We start from the raw sequence: 13,464 nt of genomic DNA, 5'->3' as shown, positions 1-13,464 counted from the left end.
GGTGAGAAATGGGTTAGAGGGGGTAGAAAATAGAATGGCTGCCCAGGAGAATCAGATAGAGGGAGTGAAAACTGGGTTAACGGGGGTAGAAAACAGAATGGCCGCTCAAGAGAATCAAATGGAAGGGATGCAAAAAGGGTTAGAGGGGTTAGAAAACACCATGGAAGGCAAATTGAGGGACATGAGGGACCAAGCGGAAAGGGAAGTTAACCAAATGGGGCAGCAGATAGAGGGGGTCAGAATGGGGGTAGAAACCAAACTGGATGCTCACAGGGAGGAAATGGAGCAGATGAGGGTGGCATCTGGGCAGGAGATGCAAGTGATGGGAGAGGAGATCAGAAGAGGAGTGAGTGAGGAGGTCGGAGGAGTGCGCGAGGAGGTGAGGCACTGTAAGGAGCGCATGGAGAAGGAGGTGAGAAAGGGGACTGTAAAATTGCAAGGTGGTATAGAGGAGTTGACGCTGGGAGTAGAACAACTGACAGTGGGACAAAAGGAGTTGGGGGAACAGGTAAAGAAGAACACAGCGGTAATAGAGGGGTTAAAATCGACGCAGAAGGAGATGAAAAAGGACGTAGGGGTAATTAAAAAAGAGTGTCAGACGGTACATGAGGACTTGACGAAAAAAATGAACAAAGTGGTAGAGGTGATGGAGGTTAAAGAGCGGGAGGTGCGGGAGCACATAGAAAAAAATAAAGTGGAGTTAGAGGAAGAACTTAAAGGGGCGCACGAGGAGATGAAGGAGGTGAAGCAGAAATTAGAAGAAGTGGAAGAGGGGGTGAGCGAAATTAAAAAGCGACGGAGAGAGGATAAGAAAGAGATAAAAGAGGAGGTAAAAGAATTGGTCCAGAGTCTGTGTTCGGATCGTGATGATGTGCTCATTAACCGGATGAGGGATTCGCAGGTGATGGAGGAGAAGCGAAGAGAAAGAGGACCCGGTGTAAGTGGTGACCAATATGGTCGTGCGTATGATGCGCCAGGTGATTTAAGAAGCTTGGGGGTCGAGATGGACCCGGGTGTTCGTGAGAGGCCGTTGGTGAGGTGTGCGACAGGTCTGGTGTGCGAAAAAGGAGGTGTGCGAGAAAGTCCGACTCTGGGGTGTGTGAGGAAAAAGTGCGTGCCAAGGAGTGAGTGTGCTGGCGAGAGTGAGTCGGTCGTAGCGCGTGTGCGAGGGAGCACATGGAAGCGTGGTGTGGTGAGTGTTACAGAGGGTGTGACGGGAGAGTGTGCGCAGGAGTGTGCGCGAGAAAGGTGTGTGACGGACAGGTGCATGAGGAAAGAGTGCGCTGTCAGAAGTAAGGAAGAGTGTCCACCTGTGGTGAGTGTTACAGAGGGTGTAACGGGAGAGTGTGCGCGAGAAAGGTGTGTGACGGACAGGTGCATGGGGAAAGAGTGTGCTGTCAAGAGTAAGGGTGAGTGCGTTGTCACGAGTGGAGGTGAGAGTAGTGAGAGTGACAAGGAGAGTGAGCTGGTTGTGACAGGTGAGCGAGGATGTACACCTGGGATGGAAGGATGTACACCTGGAATGGTAGAGCGTGAGTGGGAATGCACGCTGGAGTTGGTGGTGAGGCACGTGGTTGGGTGTGCGAATGAGGGCACACCTGTGATTGTCACAGAGGAGGTGACAGAGGAGGGGGCGCGAAGAGGTGTATTGGTGAGGTGTGCGAGCAACGAATGTGTGCCAAAATGTTCGGTGGTCAGGTGTGTGACCAAGGCTGTGAGTGGAATGAGTGTACCTGGGTGTGTAAGGAAAGGTACGAGGAGCATGGGCACGGCTGGATGTGTGAGCAAGGAACGGGCTGCGGGGTGTAAACGTCCAGGTGAAGCATCGACGTTAGACGGGGTCGAGTTTAGAACGACTTATAGCCGAATCGGGCCCTCGGTGCGTGCCGGGCTTCGCGTGCCGCGAGAACCAGCGGGGATCCGAGCCACGGCGGGTTCGAAAGGACCGCCGTGCGCGATCCACGCTGGGCCTCGCGTGGGACGGCCGCGTCCGTGCTCCACTAGGCGGAGCGGGCAGCTGGATAGGAAGGGTCGTTATGGCGACCACGTTTTGTTGAGACGTGCCGGCAGGTCGAGATCGGGACATTGGATGGCTCCACGCCGAGGTGATGCGTGGGATCTCGGCCCGGGTAAGCCCCCGTCCCTGCACCGAGTGCCGGACGCATCCAGCCGCTGGCACAAAACAACCAGCATCCATTGCTTGGCTTTACGAAGCCGGGCTTTGGACAGGGATTGGCGCACCGAGAGGTATTAGTGAGTCGACTGGGTGATGAGGTTAGTGTTTTGGACCCAAAAATTGGAGAAAAACAAAATTTGATGATTGGCAAGGGATTGGCAGTAGTGATTGGCAGATGATGGGCAGTGATTGGCAAATTTTTAATTTGTTGAAATTTGATGTGCAAAATTGGTAGTGAGAGACCCCCGATGTGGTGGGATGGCAAATCCACCATCCTTCCCATGGGGGGGCAAAGGAGCAATAGTTTATGGGGTGTATGGCAGTGAAAACTAGCCCGGGTGGGTTAGGATATTGTGTGTAGGGATCTAGCGAAGATGACAGTAGGTAACGTTAAGGTTTAGTTAGTGACTGATACCTGTAGTGGGGACGCAGGTAGATTAGGGTGGATGATAATGACGTGGGAGCGCAATAGTTTAAAGGGACGACTGGGAAGCGCAAGTTTCAGAAGGGAGTAGTTAGCTGAGATGATGCCGTGTGTGTGAAGGTTGAACAGGTGTGATTGCACAGGTGTGCAACTGGACAGGTGTGTGGAGCAGTGTGTGAGTAATGAGTGTTGTGGATCAGCGCGAATGCGCTTGGGGAGAGAAGGGTGCAGGTGGCACCAGGTGTGAGAGCACAGGTGTGCAGGTACAGGTGTGTGGAGAGAGTTGGAGTGAGTGGTACGGAGTGGTGTGCATGGTGCGAAGGTGTGGATGGGGGAAGAGTGGACCCCTTTCACGAGTACCCGGGGCGGGTAGTGTAAGTGCTAGGTAGAGGGAACAGGTAAATTGTGGTTGGATATTGGCACTTGTGGTGCGGTTGCAGAATGGTGTTGTGAATGGGTGCATTAGTGTTGTGGAAATGGCTGGGCGTGTAGCCTGTTAGTGTGTGTAGTTGGTTGGGCACTCCACCACTGTGAGGATGTCGGCCAGGTGAGGCCGCAGGTGGGCTCTGGGAGCCGGTAGAGTTGTGAATGGGTGCCTGAGGATCCCGGGTGTGGATCGGGCAGCCCAGTGCCAGAGAGGGCACCGAGTGGGGAGAGTGCCAGAGGGCCTTCCCCAGGTAGTTAGGTTAGGGTAAGGAGCAGGTAAGCTCGGAGGCAACTACAGTGGTGGAGGTGTGCAGGTGGGTAGACCCACTGGGAGAGGTACACGCCACAGCCCAGAAATTGTGCGAGGGCACCGGGAGATGAATCGGGGGAGTGAGACCCCAAATTGAAGAGCACCACAGTTTGGCCAATGGGAATTGGTTTTTAGAACCCATAGTGTAAGAGGGCCAATGGTTTGGCCGGAGAAAGACCCCGGGTAGTGTAAAGTTGTTAAAGTCATTTAGGAAATAGTTAGGATTAATGAACCTGTCGCACCATACGCAGCCACTTACCTGTGGTGATGATGATGACTCCACACCTGTGTTTTCTTTGTTTGTTGCAGGAAATGAGATTGCTGTGTGGATTTGTGAGACGCATCACGACGTGGATGAGACATTGGGGTGATTCCATCTCTCCCTCCCTAGGAGGGACTGATGTTGAATTGGTAATGGCAAATTTTGATGTTGAGTTGAAAATGGCAAATTTTGATGAGAGTTGAAAATGGCAAATTTGATTGGTTAGGAGGGAGAGAAGACGAATTTGGTATATGGGAGGAACGGGGAAGACAGTAGGGATGTTTGTTGATTTGTAAAGTAGATGTTTATGGGTAGTGTTGTGTTTTGTGGATACAGTAAGGGGTAAGGGAGGGGCCATGTAGGTTACCTGGTGGGGGGGGGGGCGTACGATAGGAACGTACCTGTCTCACCTGGTTCCCATGTGCCCCCAGTGTGCATCACCTTACATTGCGTGCACTTTTGCGCCCTTACCACCTTACTCACTTGTCTGCTTCTTTTGTCTCCCACCTCCGAGGATCTGGCTTTGGGGTAGAGAGAGAGGAGAGAGAGGTGCTGGCTGTGCAGTTGTGGGCCTGCACTTTCGCTGTTTGCTGCCGGGATCGATACACCATATGGACCGCAATGTTTGTGGCCACCCACAATGGACCGCAGTTCGTTTGCGGCCAAGCACCACCCGTTGATGGACCTATGGGTCAACGTGGCACCTATGCCATACAGGTGAACCACTAATAGTTAACACCACTGAAGGCCACGCGAAGAGCAAGAGACACCTGCAGGGTTAGGGGTTGTCGCATTTATTTTTAATCATTGAACAATGGTGACTGCACCGATTGGTGGTGGGGTGGTGCTTTTGATGCTGGGATGGGGTGCTCTGCACGTTATTAAAGGCCGTCGGCCACAGAGCACTCGTGGGTTGGTGTATCGATGCTGGCAAGCGCGCTCTCTCTATGCATAACATCTGCATGTGTTCCTCCAAAGACAGGTCCTGGATCGTAGTGTAGATATCAGCGTAATCTTGTAAATAATGCTCCCTACCGGCTGTATGTGTAGTTTGCGAATTCTTTCCGGATTCGGTTATCCTGTGGGTGTGTTTCTGTGAGGAGAAGGGTGCAACGTCGCAGGGGGACATATTTACTCATTTGTGAATATCTGTAAAACTGTCGCACTCAGGGTAGAGTTAATAGTAGAGGGAACTACATTGCGTGCCACACTAAAGTAGGTAAAAATTTATCGGGTCGGGACGCCCCGAGGGTAGAGAAGGGTGCAATGTTGCGAATATAGAATTTGGCCTCCATATCCGCTTGTAAATATTCCCCTATTTTCTCCAATACTCCCCAACTTTCCCCAATCCCCCATTCCCTAGTCCCATTGCATGTAAATAACAATCAGTAGAGCCGACCTTCCCCTTATTCCCCCATTAAATGTCGTGCCCAGGTCCACCGCACCACACGTAGACAACTTTCGGACATCTTCCTAGCTATTCTTATTCTATGTCAGTTAAGGCCTCGTCTCCATTAATTATGACTCTTCGTTGCACCAGAATGTGATTATATGGCATCAGTAGTGAGTTTAGGACCTTTCCCATACCTCCTTCCATCTTCTTCCCCAACAATTACAACAACAACAGAGGAGATGGCGGCGGAGCGGGGGAGGATGCGTCCTCACACCGGCTCGATTAGCGCCATTGACCACGCGCTCCACGGGGTTACCACGGAGGGGCTGGCTGTCAGCTCCTCCTCAAGGGCGGAGCCTGGTAACCCCCCGCACCCAATCAGAAGGGCGGACCGATTCCATCTGGGGCGGCGCTAGCGAGCCGAGGGCGTGTCACTCCCCGCCGGATATACGCGGCCACGCGCCGGATGTGACATGAGATGCGCCCCCAGCTGGAGAAAGAACGTTGCCTGCGATCGCTGAGAGGAAGAGAACCCGCCTGTGAAAGAACGTTACCTCCGAGCGCTGAAACCTCCCGCATCTCTGGACCGGACCGGGTCGATTCTAACCTTTGAGCACAGGTGCACCTGGAGCCATCGACAACCGCTTTCCTGCCATCAACCCCCGTGTGAGTCAGCCGTTGTCCCGTTTACCTGTCGTCTGTCCGGGAATAATATAAGATTGTGTCTAAGTGCTTGTCTTTCTATGTTGTACCTCTCGTCCCTGTAATCTGACCTTCCGCACGAATACAATCTCCTCCGGAGGTCTTGAGAACCGTATCCCTGGTGTCGTCATTTTAACCCAGCCGGGTGTCTTCTTTTTCTTATTGAGCCAGCATCGCGCGACTAGTCAACGTTCGGGTATAATATCGAGCATAATCTTGTGCAGACGTGGTCATCCCAAAACCGCTCGGTGAATAACATCCAAGCCACGTCTGTAATTAGATGTTATATTGACCGAGCGGTGGTGTATTTAACCGCGTCCGAACAGTTACTCCCCGATTAAAACCCGATTTCACCCGACGTTGACCAGATCGCCCCACGGATATTCAATCGGGAAATCTCTAAAGCGATCGCAAGAGAATGAAAAAGAAGAAGAAGAATACGGAGGAAGAACAGATTTATTATACGCACACAAGCAAAGGATGGAAGAAACAGTGACACAGCGAATCCTTAACTTACCCTATTCATTTTTACTTAACCCCAAGACAACGAGTAGGACAGACGACGTTCACACTTACACGGGGGGATATTGCAGGCAGGTAGGGCTTGAGGTAGATTGCTGGAGAGGGAGGCCAGGCCGGAGGTAGCAGCTCTCAATTCCTCGCGGTTTTTGGCGGGAAAATCCTCCGTCGCGTATCCGCTGCTGTAGACGTCACGCGCTGGCTCGGCACACCTGCTCCTCTTCTTCCTGGTGGAGCCGTCTCCCTCCTTTCAGCGCGTCTCTCCAAAGCTGGTTTCCTTTCCGAGTACCTCTCCTCTTTGGCTTGGAGCGTTTCGCATCTCACCGCCTCTCTTTGGTGCAGCCTCTTTGCTCCTCTCCCAGGGTCATCTCCAGGCTCCAGCTCATCTCTAAGCAGTCCCCTGCAGGCGCTTTTATCACCTCGGGCGAAATCAAGCCGCCGACTCCGAGGGCACGCCTACCGGGTCACTCACCGCGGTGTTGATTGGCTGTTAGGGCCGGTTCACTCCTTCCCTCTTCTGACGAGGTGGAGACACACCTTTCTTCTCCAACCTTACCTCGTGGCCAATGGTGGTTGAAGAGAAAAACCGACCAAAATGCGGAAGGCAAATGGAAGGGAGGTTTTGGGGAAATTGGAAGGGCCTACGCTTATTTTGTTTGATACAATGCAAAGTCAATCTAGTGGGAAAACACATACTTAGCCTACATGGAATAAGGAAATACACTATTTAAAAGATATATCGTGACCTGCGTGTATATTCCATGCAATTAACTAGGACGCTGACTGCGACCATTATTTACATTAACAGGGTGGTACCGTACGTTTGTAACGTTCACATTGTAACGTTTTCACATTCGTTACACTTCCTCCAAAATTGTTACACTTCTCAAAAAACCGTTACACACTTCTCAAAATCGTTACACTGCACCCCCCTTTCTTCAGGTCCGTCCTCGGACCTATTAAACTTTAACTTAGTGTGGCACGTAGGTGTAATTCCCTCTACAATTAACCTGACCCTGAGTGTGACAATTTTAAAACACAAATAAGTATGTCCCCCTATTGCATTGCATCCTGTCTAACAGACTCAAACCCACAGCTAACCGAATTACGGGATTATTCTCAAACTATACATTTACGGTGGGGAGCATTATTTACAATGACGTGATTTCTTATTTACAACGCAACCCAGGACCTGTGTTTTTCTCTTTTTTTTTTTTTTCTTTTTAGGGAACAAGAAAAAGAAATTCCTGTTGGGAGGGAGGAGACAGCACGCATTGCATCGATGCACCAGTACCAATACCACCAAAGCACCCAAAAGCACCCAAACACCACAAAGCACCCAAAAGCACCATCCGGTGCGGTCACCATGGTTCATAATAAACACAACAAAACAACTGGTGGTGGTCTTCTCTTTCTCTGCTGGGCCGATGTTCTTCCCGACGTCTTCAGGCTTCATGCGGCCTATTTGGACATAATAAAAAGCACAACTTGTGTCCATTTTTATTTAGGGCCTCAGGGGCCAACTAAGGGTGGTCCACCTCTTTGGCATAGGTGCCACCTTACCGAGGTCCGCAAGCAAGATTCCCTGGCCACTATGGCCGGTTTCCAACAGAGGTGCCCTGCCCCAGAACCTGGGGTCCCTCAAGTGGTACTTGGCCGCAGAACAGCGGTCCATAAAGTGGTACATCAACGCAATGCATGCTGGTTCTGGGAATCTCGGGCGCACAATGGCCACCTCACGCACGCTCCCATCGGCACCCAATTGCGCACAGGTCATGTGGGAGACAAAAGAAAGACAATTGAGCGAGGGGTAAGGTCACAAGGGTACACGTCAATAAGGCAATGCAAGGTGAAATGCGTACGGAGGCCGAAGTGAGAAAGCTCGTCCCTACCGTACGTCACCCCCCTGTCACCTACCCTACCCTTGTTCCCACCCCATATGTACAAAAATCTACACATTCACAAATTCGTCACTACTGTCACGTCTTCCCCATATTTCCCCTATACCAAATTCGTCTCCACAATCCCTTTACTTCAAAATTTGCCATCACCAATTCATCATCAATCCTCATAAGGAGGGAGAGATGGAATTACGCACAATGTCACACCCACGTCATGATGCGTCTCACAATCCAAACATTTGCATCATAAAAAAATAATCAAAACATGGCATGGTGTGGAGTACCTGTCACCTCAGGTGAGTGGATGCAGATGGTGCGAGGAGATCCTTCATCCTACCTATCCTCTAAATGACTTTAACACACTTTACACTACCCGGGGTCTTTCCCTGCCAATCCATTGGCCACCTTACACTACGGGTTCTAATAACCAATTCCCATTGGCCAAACTGTGGTGCTCCTCAATTTTGGGGTCTCACTCCCCCGATTCATCTCCCGGTGCTCTAGCACAATTTCTGGGCTGCGACGTGTACCTCTCCCAACAGGTCTACCCACCTGCACACCTCCACCACTGTAGTTGCCACCCGAGCTTACCTAGCTCCTCACCCCAACCTAACTAACTGGGGACAGCCCCTCTCCTGGCTCTGTCACCCCTTGGTGCCCTCTGGCACTGGGCTACCCGGGTCCGTCCTCCGGATCCTCGGGCCCCATCCACACAACTACTACCGGCTCCCAGAGCCCACCTGCGGCCTCACCTGGCCGACATCCTTACAGTGGTGGAGTGCCCAAACCAACTACACACACTAACAGGCTACACGCCCAGCCATTTCCACAACACCAACGCACCCATCCACATACCATTCTGTCACCCGCACCACAGATGCCAATATCCAACCACAATTTACCTGTACCCTCTACCTAACACTTACACTACCCGCCCCGGGTATCCGCGATGGGGGTCCACTCTTCCCCCATTCACACCTTCGCACCATCCACTCCACTCCACAATTTCCACCATTCTCACTCCACGACCATCCATTTCACTACTCCATACCATTTATTCCATACAGCCACATACACCTGTTCTTCATTCACCTGTCGTTGCACACCTGTGCAATCATACCTGGTGCCACCTGCACCCTCCTTTCTTCCTGGACCATTTGGTCAACACAACATGCAATCACCACTACTCCCTCATACACTGCTCCACACACCTGTTCAGTTGCACACCTGTGCAATCACACCTGTTCCATTCTCACCTGTTCAATCCTCACACACACGGCATCATCTCAGCTAACTACTCCCCTCTGAAACTTGCGCTTCCCAGTCGTCCCTTTAAACTATTGCGCTCCCTCGTCATTATAATCCATACTAATCTACCTGCGTCCCCACTACAGGTATCAGTCACTAACTAATCTTAACGTTACCTACTGTCATCTTCGCTAGATCCCTACAATTATCCAAGCCCTCCCTGGCTCGGTTGTCATAGCCACCCCATAAACTATTGCGCATTTGCCCCACGTCATTATCATCCACACTAATCTACCTGCGTCCCCACTACAGGTATCAGTCACTAACTAAACTTAACGTTACCTAAGGTCATCTTCTCTAGATCCCTACACACAATATCCTAACCCACCCGGGCTAGTTTTCACTGCCATACACCCCATAATCTAGTGCTCCTTTGCCCCCCCCTGTGAGGGATGGTGGATTTGCCATCCCACCACATCGGGGGTCTCTCACTACCAATTTCGCTCGTCCAAATCCAACAATTCAAAAATTTTCCATTTACTGCCAATTCCATTCACTTTTCTAAATTTCGTTTCAAATCACTACCATCATCATCCGTCTACTTATTACATCCTCTCGGTGCGCCAATTCACATCTACAGCCCGGCTTCGTAAAGCCAAGCAATGGATGCTGGTTGTTTTGTGCCAGCGGCTGGATGCGTCCCGCATTCGGGGCATGGGCGGGGGCTTACCCGGGCCGAGATCCCACGCATCACCTCGGCGTGGGGCCATCCAATGTCCCGATCTCGACCTGCCGGCACGTCTCAACAAAACGTGGTCGCCATAACGACCCTTCCTATCCAGCTGCCCGCTCCGCCTAGTGGAGCCCGGCCGCGGCCGTTCCAAGCGAGGCATAGCGTGGATCGCGTACGGCGGTTCTTTCGAAACCGCCGTGGTTCGGATCCCCGCTGATCCTCGCGGCACGCGAAGCTGCCCGACGCGCACCGAGGGCCTGATTCGGCTATAAGTCGTTCTAAACTCTACCCCGTCTAACGTCGATGCTTCACCTGGACGCTTACACCCCGCAGCCCGTTCCTTGCTCACACATCCAGCTGTGCCCATGCTCCTCGTACCTTTCCTTACACACCCAGGTACACCCATTCCACTCACAGCCTTGGTCACACACCTGACCACCGAACACTTTGGCACACATTCGTTGCTCGCACACCTCACCAATACACCGCTTCGCGCCCCCTCCTCGGTCACCTCCCCTGTGACAATCACAGGTGTGCTCTCATTCGCACACCCAACCACGTGCCTCACTACCAACTCAAATGTGCCTTCCCACACACGCTCTACCATTCCAGGTGTGCATCCTTCCATCCCAGGTGTACATCCTCGCTCACCTGTCACAACCAACTCACTCTCCTTGTCACTCTCAATACTCTCACCTCCATTCTTGACAGCGCACTCACCCTTACTTTCGACGGCACACTCTTTCCTCATGCACCCGTCCGTTACACACCTTTCTCGCGCACACCCTCCCGTTACATCCTCTGTAACACTCGCCACAGGCGTACACTTCCTCGTTACATCCTCTGTAACACTCACCACAGGTGTACACTCTCTCATTACTTCCTCCGTAACACTCACTACAGGTGTACACTCTCTTGTTACTTCCTCCGTAACACTCACCACAGGTGTACACTCTCTCGTTACTTCCTCCGTAACACTCACCACAGACGTACACTTTCTCGTTACATCCTCTGTACCACTCACCACAGGTGTACACTCTCTCGTTACATCCTCTGTAACACTCACCACAGGTGTACACTCTCTCGTTACTTCCTCCGTAACACTCACCACACCGCGCTTCCATGTACCCCCTCGCACACGCGCTCCGACCGGCTCACTCCTGACGGCACACTCACTCCTCGGCGTGCACTTTTTCCTCACACACCCCATGGTCGGACATTCTCGCACACCTCTTTTTTCGCACACCTGACCTGTCACACACTTCACCAACGGCCTTTCACGAACACCCGGATCCAAACCAATCCCCAAGCCGACTGAATCTCCCCTCACATCATATACATTGCCACTCACCTCCGTACTTTGTCTCCGCACCTCCTTTGCCACCTGCAAACTCTTTATTTGGTTAGTGAGCATCACATCATGATTTGAACACAGACCTTGTACACATTCCATCACTTCCTCCTGGATTTCTCTTTTAGTTTCTGTTCGTCCCTTCTTAATTTCACTCACCTCTTCTCCCACTTCCTCTAATTTTTGTTTAACCTCTTTTATTTCTCGGTGCGTCCCCTCAAGTTCGTCCTCTAAGGCTACCGTGACCGTCTCTATGTGCATCCTCACCTGCCGGTCCTTTGTCTCCATTATCTCTGTCACCTCCTCCACCCTCATTGTCAGTTCCTCCCGTACCATCTGACATTGCCTCTGCGTCGCTATTAATTCGTTTTTAATTTCTTTTTGTGTCGCCTTTAACCCTCCTAGTACCGCAGTGTTCTTTTGAACCTGCTCCACTAACTTAGTTTGTCCCTCTGTCAGCTGCTCCACCTCCTCCGTCAGATCTTCTATTCCCCCTTGTAACTTAGCCGTATTATTCCTCACTTCTTTCTCTATACGCTTTTCGCCTCGCTTTACCTCCTCGCGTAGCCCCGAGACCTCCTCACTCACCCCTCGTCGTATTTCCTCTCCCATCACTTGCATCTCCTGCCCAGATGCCACCCTCATCTGCTCCATTTCCTCCCTGTGAGCATCCAGTTTGGTTTCTACCCCCATTCTGACCCCCTCTATCTGCTGCCCCATTTGGTTAACTTCCCTTTCCGCTTGGTCCCTCATGTCCCTCAATTTGCCTTCCATACTGTTTTCTAACCCCTCTAACCCACTTTTCACTCCCTCTATCTGATTCTCCTGGGCAGCCATTCTATTTTCTACCCCCTCTAACCCCTTTTGCATCCCTTCCATTTGATTTTCTTGAGCGGCCATTCTGTTTTCTACCCCCATTAACCCATTCTTTACCTCTTTTATCCCGTTGTCTAACCCCTCAAAATTTTTGTCTAACTTCCCAAATTTCTTGTCTAACTCCTCACCGGTACCCCTCGCTTCGTCCCTCATTACCCCCATTTGGTTTCCCATTACCCCCATTTGGTTTCCCATTACCCCCATTTGGCCCTCCAATCGCTCACCCTGAGCATCCATCCGGTTCCCCATTTGTCCCATTTTGGCTTCTAGCCTGTCCATAAGGGCCCCCATTTTTCTGCTTTCCATTTTCTCACTATCGTTATTTTTCTGCATTTCCACCATGAATTGGGTCATGAAGGCTTGCATTTGGGTCGCGCTCATTGGTTCCGCGACCGTGGCCCCCTCAACCACGTGCGCGAGGGCGCCATTTTGTGCGTCTGAAACCTCCGCAACCACATTGCCATTTTTCTCCTCCTCCCTTTCCTCCACATACATTTCCCCGAGGTCCTGGGTCGATTCCACCCTGTCTATCTCTCCCACCGACCTCCGATCGCCTTGATTGTCCATGGCGCGATCTCAAAATTCGGGTTTTGCTTTATAAAACAAAATAAATTTCGGCAGCTTGTAATTTTGAGCGCGTTAAGCGCGCTTCGGGTCCGATCTCCCTCCTCGACACCAATTGTTACTCTAATAGTACAATTGGTGTTCCAAAATTTGGGCCTAACAAATTTAGTCCCAGGTTCGAATCCAACTCCTCGACACCAATTGTTACAGTACTAACACAATTGGTGTCCAAAATTTGGGCTAAATAAATTTAGTCCCAGGTTCGAATCCAACTCCTGACAACCAATTGTTACATAAATTACATAAATTAATTACAAATAAATAATATGACCAATATTACAAATAAATGATATCACCAATATTACAAATAAATTAGAAATAAATGATATCACCTACTTTACAAATAAATTTCAAATAAATAATATCACCAATATTACAAATAAATAATATGACAAATATTACAAATAAATAATATGACCAATATTACAAATAAATGATATCACCAATATTACAAATAAATTACAAATAAATAATATCACCAATATTACAAATAAATTACAAATAAATAATATCACCAAT

The 13,464-nt window shown here is 50.6% G+C and overlaps 1 protein-coding gene across 1 annotated transcript in view; it reads right to left on the bottom strand.

The window, feature by feature from the left end:
* Positions 1-13,464, bottom strand: part of LOC137434563 (uncharacterized) — a 46,883-nt gene that overhangs the window by 16,178 nt on the left and 17,241 nt on the right. The window lies entirely within an intron of this gene.

The sequence above is a fragment of the Myxine glutinosa genome, chromosome 10, assembly GCF_964187855.1.
Source record: "Myxine glutinosa chromosome 10, kmMyxGlut1.1, whole genome shotgun sequence".
Taxonomy (NCBI): Eukaryota; Metazoa; Chordata; class Myxini; order Myxiniformes; family Myxinidae; genus Myxine; species Myxine glutinosa.
This window is presented reverse-complemented; position numbering and strand designations above follow the sequence as displayed.